Source organism: Choloepus didactylus, chromosome 1 (assembly GCF_015220235.1).
Source record: "Choloepus didactylus isolate mChoDid1 chromosome 1, mChoDid1.pri, whole genome shotgun sequence".
NCBI lineage: Eukaryota > Metazoa > Chordata > Mammalia > Pilosa > Megalonychidae > Choloepus > Choloepus didactylus.
In genome coordinates this window covers 201,162,541-201,173,866 of record NC_051307.1, presented here as the reverse complement: position 1 = coordinate 201,173,866, position 11,326 = coordinate 201,162,541, and the positions used below count along the sequence as shown (strand labels likewise).

General features: G+C 40.4%; 1 pseudogene; it reads right to left on the bottom strand.

Moving 5' to 3' along the window:
- Positions 1–4,430: 4,430 nt before the first annotated feature.
- LOC119526804 lies at positions 4,431–8,959 on the bottom strand (annotated as a pseudogene).
- Between the last annotated feature and the right edge of the window lie 2,367 nt (positions 8,960–11,326).

Genomic DNA, 11,326 nt, shown 5'->3' with positions numbered 1-11,326 from the left:
ATTCCATTAGTGGGATTAATCACATTTAGATTGTTGCAATGCTATCACCTTCCCACCATCCATTTCTGAAGTTTCCCTTTACCCCAAACAGAAACCCTACTCTCCCTTCTTAACTCCCCATTGCCCCTTCCCCGACTTCTCGGAACCCCTACTCCACTTTTCATCTCTATGGTCATATTCTCTGATACTTTCTTTGTGTTTACCGTGGGGCTTAAATTTAACATCTTAACTCTATAACAATCTTGTTTTTCTTTGATACCAACTTAACTTCAATATGGCACATAAACTATGTTCCTATACTTCATCATTCCCCCACCTTTATGCAGTTCTTGTCAAAAATTACATATTTTACCTTGAGACCAAAACCACTGATTTATCATTACAGTTTATGTATTTTAGATCCTGTAGGAAGTAAATAGTGGAGTTATAAATAAAAAATACAGTAATATTGGTATTTATATTTACCATGTGATCTTTACTGGAAATCTTTATTTCTTCATGTAGTTTCAGTCAGTTGTTTAGTGTCCCTTCCTTTCAGCCTGCTCAGCTCCCTTTAGCATTTCTTATAGGACTGATCTACTGGTGATGAAGTCCCTCAGCTTTTGATTATCCGGGAATGTTTTCATCTCCCCCTCATTTTTATCCTCCAGGTGTTTGTGAATTCTCCAAGTCTCTGAAGGTTATTGACTTCTATTTGTATTCCATTGTTGTCGGGGAATGTGCTTTGAACAAATTCATTTTTTTTTTAAATTTTACTGAGGCTTGTTTTTATGTCCCAGCATATGGTCCATTTTGGAGAAAGATCTGTGATCACTAGAGAAGAATGTGTGTCCCAGTGACCTGGGATGTAATATTCTATATATGTCTGTTAAACTTCTCTATATCTCTCTCTCCTTTCTTTGTTTCTCTGTCAGTAGGGCTCCCTTTAGTATCTGAAGTAGGGCAGGTCTTTTATTAGCAAACTCTCTCAGCATTTGTTAGTCTGTGAAAAATTTAAGCTCTCCCTCAAATTTGAAGGAGAGTTTTGCTGGTATAGTATTCTTGGTTGGAAATTTTTCTCTCTGAGAATTTTAAATATGTCATGCTACTGCCTTCTCGCCTCCATGGTGGCTGCTGAGTAGTCACTACTTAGTCATATCATTTCCTTCGTTTGTGGTGAATTGCTTTTCTCTTGCTGCTTTCAGAACTTGCTCCTTCTCTTCAGTATTTGAGAGTCTGATCAGAATATGTCTCGGAGTGGGTTTATTTGGATTTATTCTATTTGGAGTTCGCTGGGCATTTATGCTTTGGTATTTATATTGTGTAGAAGGTTGGGGAAGTTTTCCGCAAGAATTTCTTTGAGTACTCTTTCTAGACCTTTACCCTTCTCTTCCCCTTCTGGGACACCAATGAGTCTCATATTTGGACGTTTTATTTTATCTAGCGTATCCCTGAGATCCATTTCGATTTTTTCAATTTTTTCCCCATTCTTTCTTTTGTTCTTTCATTTTCTGTTCTGTGGTCCTCAAGAAGGCTGAGTCATTGTTCAGCTTCCTCTAATCTTGTATTATGAGTATCCAGAGTCATTTGAATTTGGCCTACAGTTTCTTTTATTTCCATAAGATCTTCTATTTTTTTTATTTACTCTTGCAATATCTTCTTTATGCTCTCCTAGGGTCTTCTTTATGTCTTTCATATCCTGTGCCATACTCTTCTTCATGTCCTTTATATCCTTTGCCATGCTCTCATTGCCTGTCTGTAGTTCTTTGATTAATTGTGCCAAGTACTATGTGTCTTCTGATCTTTTGATTTGGGTTTTTGGGTTTGGGTTCTCCATATCATCTGGTTTTATCATATGCTTTAAGATTTTCTGTTGTTTTTGGCCTCTTGGCATTTGCTTTACTTGATCTTTAATTTGTCAGAATTGCAGCTTGGTGGCGTACACTTTCTCTAACTAACCAGCAGATGGTGTCTGTGAGTCACCTATTCCCCTCAAGTCAGTTCTCCCCAACTTTGTCTTTGTGGTTTGTGGGGATCTGATTCTTGTGGGGTCCAATTGTTGCACTTAATTTGAGTGTGTTGTTGGTGCTGTCCGCCCTGAAAGAGGGGCGTGTGTCTGAACGGTTAGGGAGGAAGGGCAGTTTTAATAATCAAACCTCCCAGGTGTTCCGGAGATTTAAGGCTGTTCTCTGCCGCTGACCCAGAAGTCCTTGGTATTGGCGTAGGTTCCCTGGGATTTCCAAGCGGTTCCCCCTTCCCTGCTGTGCTCTTCTAGGACCTCTGCTGAGGGAGGGAGGGCCGTGCCACGTCACAAGTGTGCGCTGGCCTCCAGGGAAGCCCTGGGACACTGGGCCATGCAGGGGCATTCCCAGCCCACTTCAAAGATGGTTGAATGGGATGCGTTAACTTACCCCTTTCCGTACAGCTCCACCCTCCCTGCTCTGGGACAATCAGCTGTGGTGTATTAAAGGCCACTGTCCACAACTGATATAGTGGCATGTGCGTGGTGCTGCGGGAGAGACTCCCTGTCACACTGGGTTTCTTGGCGCGGCTCTGTGCTGTGGGTTCTGCCCCGGGAAGGAGTGCCCCTGCCCGTTGGGGAGATGGCTGCAAGTCGTACGTTTTTTTTCTCCTTTTGGCTCCCCTTTGCTCCCCTGGGCCCAAGACAATCAGCAGTGGGTGTGGGAAGGGGTATCCTCCACGCTAGACACCGAGGCGTTAGCCCAGCCTGCTCCCGTCATATCTGCAGCTGCTCCTGGGCTTTTTTTTTTTTTTTTTTTTAAAGGACTAGTCCATCTTCAAACGCCAACCCAGCATTTCCCCACACCACAGCATGGCCAAGGGACTTTCAGCTGACTCACTCACTGGTTTCAGAATGCAGACTCCTTGGTTTCACCAAATTCACGGTCCCTGTAGATTTAGCAGACCTTGTGTGGCTGGTGCTACTCTGGAAGTGGTGTTCTGGGTCACTTTCTGTTTTTCATCTAGTATTTTTCACAGAGGTATTTTTTTGCCCTGTCTCACCTAGCCGCCATCTTAGGTTCTTTCCTCTGAGTATTTTTTGATACCAGAGTTTTCATACTTAGAAAAGGAAATTATAGTTGCGTGAGATTAGAAAAAAATTATTTTTGAAGCCATGTGAAGGTTTATTCTTCCTTTTATTACTTTTCACCATTGCAAATCTCTCTGGAGACCAAAAGAAAAAGAGCTTCACAAGGTACATGAGGATGGATCTCTTTTCAAGTTGCGTAAGATTTAAATGTGGCTAGTGAGGTCTAACCCCAGTCCTTGATTTCATCTTATTATAGTTGATAAGTTTAAAAAGTAAAATAGGAAGGGTGATAAGTTTAAAAAGTAAAATAGGAAGTAAAACACAAAAATATCTGAACACACCATAAAATACATCCTTAACACAAAGTAAGGGCATAATATACTCTGCAGCATAATTTTTACTATATTTCTTAGCTCTAGCTCTTTGACTCAGAAATTGGAGACTGTCTTTTCATTAAATTGTGATTCCCTCTTTCTCCAGATTAGGGAGTTTAAAAAAGCTTAATTTATACAAGTTATTATCAAATTAAATTTTCATTTACACATAATTTAAGTGTTTACAGTGTTCCCAATATTGTAGCTTATATTGTATATGATTTTTGAAAATAAAATGACTATTCTAACATAATCTTTTGTTATGTAAAAATATTCTACATACATGCATACCATCAAAATAATCGTTTTTGTTGGGAAATTTCTTAGCACATTAAGTAAACAAATTGTCAACAGCTATATAAATTCCAAGATAATTGGGTGACACTTAGTGTTTAATTTCTGCAACTACTAATATTATAAATTTAAAATTGCTACAAAAACTCAGGTTCTAAAAACTGCATTTTGGAAATGCTTTTTTGTTGCTATATTTATGGTGGCAACACAAGCTCATGAAAAGAATGTTTGTGATATAAATATTAGTATAAAATTAGCTATATGATATGTAAATGTGAAAAACATCTCATTTTGACTTCAAATGCAGATTTCTGCCCCCCTTAAATTGTATCGAAATCTCAGGAGAACATCTAGGTAACTGGAATATACAGACAGATTCTGTACATTCAAGAGACTAGCCAAAACAGGAGCTTAATCATAACCCACAATGAGTGTAGGGCAAAGTAGGAAAGACAATAATGCATTTTTTTCTTCTTTTTTTAAGTGGTATATGTTGTGGGTATTTTACCCATAAGCTCCATTATATCAAAAGAACAAAATGGGTTTGCATTTCACTTAAGATAATTCAGCATGATCAGGTTTTAAAGAAACACACATACGTTAAAAACAAACCAGTCTGCTCTAACAGATTGCACTCATGCTAATGAAATTTTAATCTTTTTAGGGGTCATGATCAAAATCCAGAATGTGCAACAATCCTCAGAAAAACTGCAATGTAAAATGAGTTCAATTTAGGTGTTATCAATGTCTTCACCATTTCCAATGTTATCAAACTGGGTTTTGTCATCATCACTAGGATCAAAATTGTCTGTTTCATTCATTTTAACACGTTCTGGAAGCTCACCATATGCTTTCAGACTTCTAGCTTCATTTGTATTGTATTTTAAAATTACATCAGCTTTGTTATCCTGGTGGTCTTGTAGTCCAACCAATATAATATCTTAAGTATTTATGCAACCCTTTTTTCTCTATTTCCTGCTGATGTGATATAACCTCTTTACATCATCAAAATACATTGCTTCTAATCATCCATTTCCCAACATTTTGATTACCTGAGCATATTCTTGTCTATCCTCTTTGAATACTGGCTCTCATTTTTTTCAGATTCATTCTCATTCTTACCTCCAAGTCTATTTTTAATCTCCTTTACTTTTATTTTTAGGCACCAATGACTGGAATTCTCCGACTCCTTTTCACGTGGTACAGCAGCAGCGACTCCTCCGAGAGGGGCAAAGGGCAATGCGTGAGAGCTCACGGGATGAAGCAGACACGTGAGGCCAGGTCCCATGAGCAGGTGAGCCTCAGGACCGTTGCCTCTTTTCTCGTACCCTCTTTAAGAGCAGTCAGATCTCAATGCATTTCTTTAACACACAGGCACGCATTGCTAGAGCCACATCCTATGAGTACCAACTTGGGGAAATTTAAAACACAGAAATTTAAAACACAGAAAGTGCATAATGCACCTAAATCTCAAAGCTTTTGTTTTCACTTAGGGAGATGTGCTTAGGCCTGTCATAGCTGAGCCAGAATCCCTGTAATAATTTAAATATTTTTGGGAAAGGTGGTCAGGAAACATCCCTGTGGTTGTGTGACAGTGGAAGCTTCCTGCTCAGGTGAGAAGCCCGGTTAGAGAGAAGGGGCCTCTAGTGGGCCCCTGCCAAGGCTGCTCTTTGCTAAGCTACAGGAAAACAGGTGGGGAAGAAATGAGCCTCCGGGGCCATTCACCTGTGTCCTGTTTTCCAAGATGTCACCCTTTCTCATAAGAAAATTGCTCTCTTCCTTTTTCATTTTTTCACTGCTCTTCATCTAATGGAGCAGATTTCTAAAACCTCTGCTGTTTCTCCTGGACTTACTGAACATATTTGTCTTTTCAAGACAGTATTCCAAGTGCAGGCCTTTTCTATTGCCTTCTTAATCTCTGTGGCTGAAATAATTTCAGAGTGCTTTTCCTACTTCAGTCTAAGGAGATAATATATTCTCTTTGTAATGAGAGCACTGTTTCTTTGTTATAAATCTATCACACTTTTATAATTGAAGCTGCATTGTAAAGCTCAGAAGTATAAAACTATCATCAAAATTTATTAAATTAACAGACAGACAATAGGTGGGTAATGACCTTAATATGTGGAAAAAAATGTATGAAACCCTCCAGTTTTGTCGTTTGCCCTTGAGTGTAGCTGAGAACAACATGACAAGGGATTGAATCTGAGATAGTCCTTCCATGCTGTTGATCAGGCTGGGACTAACAGTATAAAACTAGGAGCTTATACATGTATGTCCCTTAGCGTTAATGTGGAACTTAATTGTGGTTTAAAGCCCTGGCCTGTAGAACTAGCTAAAAAACATAGTAACAAGTAATTGTTTTTCCCCTGATGTCTAAAAGGCCTGCAGAGGGAAGGACTTCCCTAAGTCAAATGTGTGTCTCAGCAGGGTCTACTCACTGAGACCCCCTCCACTGCTTGGAATCTGCAGATGCCCCACAAGGGAAGGCAGTGCATCTGTGCTAAGGCCAAGGCCAGTGTTGGTTTGGTTAAGGGTCAGACTGTAACCGGCTGTGCTCTGTGGGCCAGACCTTAGGCTTTCCATACTAAAACCACACGTACTTGCATAAGGACAGAATTTGCTGAACCATGTGTCTGGCACTTGGCTAAGACACTTATTCATCCCTTTCCTGTATGTAAAATCAGATTACTGGGGTCCTTTATAAGCAGAGTGAAAATGAGACAGAGAGAGAGAGAAAGCCTTGGAAAGAGGCTGGAAGTCATCAGAACCCAGAGGAAAAAAAAATACACCTCCATGTGCATCGCCATGTGACAGAGAATTCAAGGACCAAGGATCACTCACAGCCAGACCCAGAATGTCACAGTCTTTGGGGAGAAAGCATTGTCTATTTATGCCTCGATTTTGGACTTTTCCTGGCCTTAAAACCATTGAGTCAATAAATTCCCATTATTTAAGCTAACCCATTGTATGGTACTTATTTTAGCAGCTGGGAAACCAAGACAGTGACCAACTTGAAATGCCTCAAGTCCTGACCCACAGTACCCTCAATTTATACCTGATGTTGTGATCCTTACATTCTCACCTTGTCTCTCTTTTTTAGGTTCTCTGCAAAATCGTAAGAGCCTAACACTTCTTTGAAGGAAATTTATCCCCTACCCCTGCCAAGGGGCAGAGCCTACTACTATAAAAATTCTAACTAGAAGAGCAGAACTCTGGGCAACTGACTCCCAAAATAAGCGAAGGAGGAAGGGACGGAGCTGTGCTTGCCTGACTGTCTCCATGAAGCTTCAGCCAGGTCCCTCCTTTCCTCCCTGGGGAGAAGAGGTGTAGCAAGCATTCCTCATGGAACAAGGTGTTTAAGAATAATTATTTGCATCCTTATCTTATAACCTCGTCATGAAGCGTCGTTAAATTCATAGTTACAACTGTTTTTTTTCTGAGTTCTAGCTTTGAAAAAAATTCTAGTGAGCCAACATATTTAAGGGATAAGAATAGAAAATTAAACAAATATAGAGATCTATTTTGAGTTTCTCCTTCTTTACATTTACATGAGCATCTAATATAGCAATATTGCTCCTAAAAGACAATTACAATAAGAACTATTCCATTAGATTCTTTTAAATTCAATTTTATTGAGATATATTCAGATACATGCAGTCATACAAAGTGTACATTCAATTGTTCACAGTATCATCATATAGCTGTACATTCATTACCGCAGTCAGCACTTGAAAATATTCGTTACTTAAAATAAAGAGAAAAATTTAAAAAAAGACAAATAAAAAAGGTTAAAGAATTAAATTACCGTACAATAAAGTATAATAATGAGGTCAGAAAACAACAGCACTACGAAGAATCCCATACCCCTCCCTTATATTCATTCCCCTCTCACAGATATTTAGCTTTGGTATATTGCCTCTGTTACATTTAATGGAAGCCTATTACAATGTTACTGTTAACCATAGACTCCAGTTTGCTTTGAGTATATTTTTCCCCAGTACCATCCCTGTTTCAACACCTTGCAAGGTTGACATTCATTTGTTCTCCCACATGTAAAAACATTTTTACATTTGCACATTTAATCACTGTCACTGACCACTCTAGGTTTCACTAAGTTACACAGTCCCAGTCTTAATGGTCCATCCTTCCTTCTGGTGTCACACATGCCCCTACCCCTCCTCCCTTAACTTAACTCACAGACATCTGTGGTCAGTGCACCTACAATACTGTGCTGTCATCACACAGCACTGCACTCTCCATTTCTGGATCTACACAATCCTGTTGAACATTCTCTTTCGATAAAAACACTTAGAATGTAAGAATAGAAGGAAACTTCCTCAACTTCATAAAGGACATAAATGACAAACCCCAGCTAAAATCATACTTAGTAGTCAAAGAATGAAGCTTTCCCTCTAAAATCTGGAACAAGACAGGGATGTCCACTGTCACCACTGTTGATTGTTCTAGAAGTCCTAGTCAGAGCAGCTAGGAAAGAAAAAGAAATAAAAGGCCTGCAAATTGGAAAGGAAGAAATAAATCATTCGCTATTTGCATATGACATGATCCTATATATAGAAAGGCCTGAAGAACATGCCACAGTGCTACTTGAGCTAATAAATCAATTTAGCAAAGTGGTGGGGTAGAAGTTCAACAGCTAAAAATCTCAACTGTTTCTCTACACAAGCATTGAGTAATCAGAAGTAATCAAGGAAAAAATCCCAGTCATAATAGCAACTTAAATAATATAATACGTAGGAATAAATCTAACCAAGATGTAAAGGGCTTGCACACAGAAAATGAGAAAACATTGCTAAAAAAATCAATGAAGACCTAGATAAATGATAGAATATTCTACATTAATAGATTGGAAGAAAGCATCGTTAAGATGGAATGAATGCATGTATCTGCACTAATCTGTTCTCTTTCAAACAGAATTGAGATCCAGGTTCAAGTTGTCATAAAGACTGGGATGTGCATCAGAGTCAGAGGAAGTCAACCACTGCTACTGGAGGATAGGGTATTCTGGGAGAATGGCAGGATATGGGTAAGGAGGTGACCATGGAGGGCTTGGGGTCCACGGCGCCCATCCTGGTACCTGAGGGTTCTCCATGTAGATCACATGTGGGGACGTCCACATCAGCTCTTCATAGGGCATGAGGACGGTGTAGGCCTGGTGCTGGAACTCAGGAGGTGGAAGGTTGGCCATGTATGCCTGGGGGTAACCTGAGAAGATGCTGTCCTTGCAGTTGTAGTCCATTTTCCTGTGTAGGGCCTCTCCAAAAGGACAAGGCAGGGTTCGGTCCTTGGCTTCTGGTTGGCCTCATGTATAGTCTAATATAATTCCACCAAACTTATCAACATGTGGAGACATTGTCGCCAGCTCTTCTTTACTCCCCTGTTCCTGAGCCCCTGGGAGATTGATCTTGACAGCACATGATTCTTTTTCCTCTATTTTGAAAACATCAGATGTTCAAGGGATTCCCTTTCCTGAATGAAACTCCTGATTTCCTCATCACTCCTGGGAGTATTTAGCTGGCCTGAGGGCTTCTCTGGTTCTTGAATGTCTTCTTCCTCCTTGGGGAGGAAACCCCAACTTCCTTGGGGTTTCTAGTAGTTTCAGGCTGAAGGATCACTTCCTCCATTTTTATCCCTGAGTTTTCTCCTGAGATGCTTTTCTCTGCAACCATAGTGCCTAATCCAGGGCCAGCGGAGCTGACACTTACACTGTTTTGCAGAAATTCAGGTAGGTATGTAGACCCTGAGTGTGGAAACGTGTTTGCATCTCTCTGCTGTGTCTGGCACATGGGCTTTTAACAGATCAGGCAAAGGGAGGTGGGGTTTGAGATGTTGGTGCATTGTGATTGGTGAGAGTAAGCATTCAAATTAAGTATTATAAGTAGGCTGTTGCGAACTGGTTGTCTTTACATTCTAGTGATTGGTTAGTGAACATGTAAATTAAGGTTTGTAAGTAAGATATTGCAATAGATTGAATAAACATTTAAATTAAGGATTGTGATTGGGTTATTTTGTTTGGTCCGTGCCGCATGGTTGAACAATGTATGCTGCTTTGTTTAACCTCATTGGGTTTCAGGAGCCTGACTGTTCTCTCCAGATGACCCCCAACCCCTGCCTTGCATTGAGTCCAAACGCGCCTCAGAATCTGCAAGGTGTTGTCCCTATGTCTCATCTGCCTTAATAAGCACATATATATGTGTTTAGAAAAACGACTTCTTCCCCATTGTTGGACTTGCAGGTCACTGCTTTAAAGTTTCACCTTCTGTTTGCTGTCTTTGGTCACTTCACAAGACACTTTGGTGAGATTAATAGGTGAGATGGCCACAGAGAGCACAAGACCCCTCTCCAAATTCTGGCACAGCCAGTGAGAACCTGGAATTTTAACTTGGTGACTGTGTGCACTTCCATGTATGTTGCCATGGCTCAGAAGACACAGGCCACCCCAGAAGACGAGCCATGCAAGGATGAGGGGGATTTGGGGGCCAGTCTCGCTAGGCCACTGCTCAAACTGACCACTGGTAGTCACAAAGGTGGTCAACTACTGAGTGATGCCCTCAGGGTGGCTTGGGGACCTGCTCAGGGATATGGTTGTAGCCTGCATCTGAGAGTGTGGGGAGCCAGGCTGAGATCCTGGAAAGCAGGGAGGTGTCCCGGGAGTCAGAAGGAGATCCCAGGAAACAGAGATCCCAGAGTGCCAAGTGGGATCCTAAGAAGCAGAGAGAATCCTACCTAGCAGGGAGAGGTGCTGGGGAGCAGCGAGGGATCCTGGGAGCAGGGAGGGATCCCAGTGACCTGCCTGAAAGCCCCCTGTCTGCAGGAGTTGTCTGATGGCTGGGGATCAACTATCCTAACTTACCCAATTTTACCCAAATTTTGTTTTAATGGCCTTTCATTCCTAACGTATTTCTCTTATGAATGTGTTTTTGGTAGCAACATTTCTCAGGCATCTTAAAGGGGTTGAAGGCTGAGTTTACAGTTTATTCTTCTATAGTTTTGTCTTTTTATATAAACAGTGAACATATTCCTCTCAGTGATAAAGCAAAATATTCAGCTATTCGTAAATGAAAATTTTAGTTCCTTTGATTTCTCAAGTATTATTGAGTCATTTTCTATTTTTCCTCCATTTTAGTATTTTAAGAACACTACACTATTTTTCAGTATGACCAATTCACAGAATCTAGCAAATGTGCCCATTAGCGAAAACAAAGAAACGAAAAATGTCTTAAAGGAAGCATTTTATAAAGTTTTCAGCAATTCATATTATGAGGGATGGTTAGAACATTTTGAAGATTTATGTGCAGTTTAATTAGATCTGGCTTATTTATCTTAATAATCAGTTTGCACAGGCATGGAAATACAACCTGGGGTGGTGACACCTGAAAGATGGGGATTGAGGGAGACACTGAGGGTACAGGGAGTGTTTGGGGTCCCTGGAAACCTACAGACTTGGCTTCTCCAACACTCTCAGTCTCTGCGATGTGACGCCTCCCCCAGTCCACATAGTTGTATGAAATATGTTTTGGGCAAATCAGTAAATTTGGTCAATTGTGTTAGAAAATTGAGTTTTGGTCATTGGCTCTGGTTAGTTTCTCTGCTCGATTGATTCTCT